The sequence below is a fragment of the Aplysia californica genome, unplaced genomic scaffold (genome assembly GCF_000002075.1).
Source record: "Aplysia californica isolate F4 #8 unplaced genomic scaffold, AplCal3.0 scaffold00140, whole genome shotgun sequence".
Classification (NCBI taxonomy): domain Eukaryota; kingdom Metazoa; phylum Mollusca; class Gastropoda; order Aplysiida; family Aplysiidae; genus Aplysia; species Aplysia californica.
Genome location: NW_004797410.1, coordinates 1,265,272 through 1,268,002, shown reverse-complemented (window position 1 = coordinate 1,268,002; position 2,731 = coordinate 1,265,272).

The following is a 2,731-nucleotide window of genomic DNA, read 5'->3' as shown; positions in this document are numbered from 1 at the left end:
GAGATAGATAAGATGAGGTGAGAGTAAAATATTTAGGGTGTTTCAGGATGTTTGAGAACAAATGCACTGCCGAAGTGAATATTGAGACGTCCTTACATATTATTATTAATATTATCATATCAAAAGAAACAGCCATGTTTTCTACCCGCCTACAGCAACCTGTTAATCTCCCTTACTTCCGTGTTTCAGAACCACAACTCATGAAACTATTATCTGCTCAATAAAGTAGAGAGTGGGCGGTTGGAGGGTGCCACTAGCTGGTCCTACTTCTGTATTTTCCCTCTCTACTGTTTCGTTCAGCCTGTCTTGAGTTTTTCCATGCACTGAATGACCTCTATTTTTTCGCTGTGCCTTTCTGTCGTTAACTCTTCAAGTACACAAGGAATTCCATAGATTTATACACTTAGGCGAGAAGGATGTTGCCTTAAAACAGTTATAGTTTTGTCAAATATTGATGGATCTATTTCTGAGGGCGCTGAGCACTCAAACAATTTGTAATTGGACTCTGAATAACAATAATACGAGTAAAAATAGGTAGTAAATAGCGGACAGGAACCAGTGTGTAGACCTTGGGGTTGGCGAAATCGGTACCCTTCAATACGTCACTTATAAGTGGTGATCCGGAATCATGGAATTAAACTCGAATTCAATCAAGTAAGAACGCGAATATTGTGTTTTCTTCTCTAGCAATATCGAAGTTTTGTTATATCACAATGTGTTGATATGAACGCTGTAAATAGGTCAAACGGTCTGCAAACAATAATATATTAATAGTTATTTTTCGTTAAGATCAGTGCTTGTAAACCTGGGTCATATTGCACACTTATAGGTGATTTGATCATTTAATTTGCTGCGAGGCCTAGGTAGTGCAGGTATTATTTTACCCCCTCCCCCTTTTTTTGAGGGGGGTATGCAAGTAGGTAGCCGGTACGAAAAGTTTAGCCCCTTAAGTGTGGCAAGAATGGGTGCTGGCTATAAAACGGTCTTACCTTCTTCTTGTCAATCTGTCCCGTCACAGACGGCCATGTTATGGAAAATACAGCAAACAACAGCCACAACAAAGGTTACGGTGGCCTGGTAGTGTGTGCAGGAGTCGGACGGAGAATTTGAAAGTAACCGAAAGTTGAAACCACTTCCGCTGTGTCAAGCAGTTGTTTAGGCCTACAGGTTTGGGATTTGCCTTTGGGGTGTGTTCACATTACGATTATCATCTTCTCCTGCGCTTGTCAACTCTTATTTTTATTTTTACAGCCGGCACCCATTTTTGCCTCCTTTAAGATGTTTGTGGTGCATGACATTTCTGAGGGGTGTGTTCACATTACTATTAACAATTTCAGCGCTTGTCATCCTTTTTTTAAAAGTCAGCACCCATTTTTGCCACATGTAAGAGGTTAAAGTGCTTGTACAGTCCTCCTATATGTATTTCCAAGTAATACAGAACACTATCAATACCTCGGTGATACAACTGTCCCCTAAACACTGACAGAATGATTGCCTCCATTGACACAATTAATTTAGATCATTTAGGAGGAAGGCTCAGACCCTGCCTGTCAGGGAAAACCACGACTGAGAGTTGGAGATGCAACATACCAGCACAAAGACCGAGATACGGTGTACTTGATAACGGTTATCCGCATTCAGGAATCGAACTTGGATCTGCTGCGTATGACGGAGAAGTACCTAACCTCTATACCACAGACACTGGTTATACACTTCGCTACCTTAGAATTACTAACTTCTTCTATCTGCACAATACCTAGTCTTGAAAAATTTGATGTGAAAAATTTTTGTTTCACAGCATGTCAAGCCTTTTCAAAAGCAATTCTTTGTATATTTTGATTTTAATATTAACTACTTTGAATAATCTTACTATTTTGAAAGAGCAGATAGAACGTTTAATTTCTGACCTCATGGTCTTAGTAACTCAAAACGGCCAAAAATGTCAAATGGAACTTTTTTTCTCTCTCTCTCTTTCTCTCTCATTCTCTCTGTCAATTTTCGTTGAGGGTTTTTGAGTTGAAGTTGAAGTTCAGTCGGCTACATCTCGTCAGAATATATTATGCCTATGGTAGCTTTGTGTGAGAAGGGAAAAAAAGTCTAGAAGCGGCCGAATTGACAAAAAATCGGAACAGTCACAGAATCGCTTGTTTTCGCTTGGCTTCTTGCTGGGTCGCTGTCCTGGTGAACGCACTAGTTGTGACCAGCGGACCGTGGTATTGTTGAGATTGGTGTACACAGTCATCATACTGAAAATGTGAGGAGAGAGACAGAGATAAAAAGAGAGGGGGGTATAGAGGGAAAGAGAGGGAGAGGGGAGAGATGGGGGGGGGAGAGGCAGAGAGCGAGAGAGAGAGAGTATGTGTAAGAGAGGGCAAAATGCCCGAGATAGAGAGAGGGAGAGAAAGAGGGAGAGAAAGAGAGAGAGAGAGAGAAAGAGGGAGAGAAAAAGGGAGAGAAAGAGGGAGAGAGAGGAGGGGGGGGAGAAAAAGAGAGATAGGTGGAAGACAGAGATATAGAAAGACAGAGAGGCAAAAAGATAGAGACAGTAGAGATGGAGAGAGAGAGAGGGGAATGGAGAGAGAGATAGAGATAGAGAGAGAGAGCTGGAGGGATAGGGAGAGAGAGTGGGGGGAGGGAGAAGAAGAAATAAAAGTAGAGAGAGAGAGCAAGAGAGAGAGAGAGAGAGAGAGAGAGAGAAAGAGTGAAAGACAGACAGACAGACACATACACA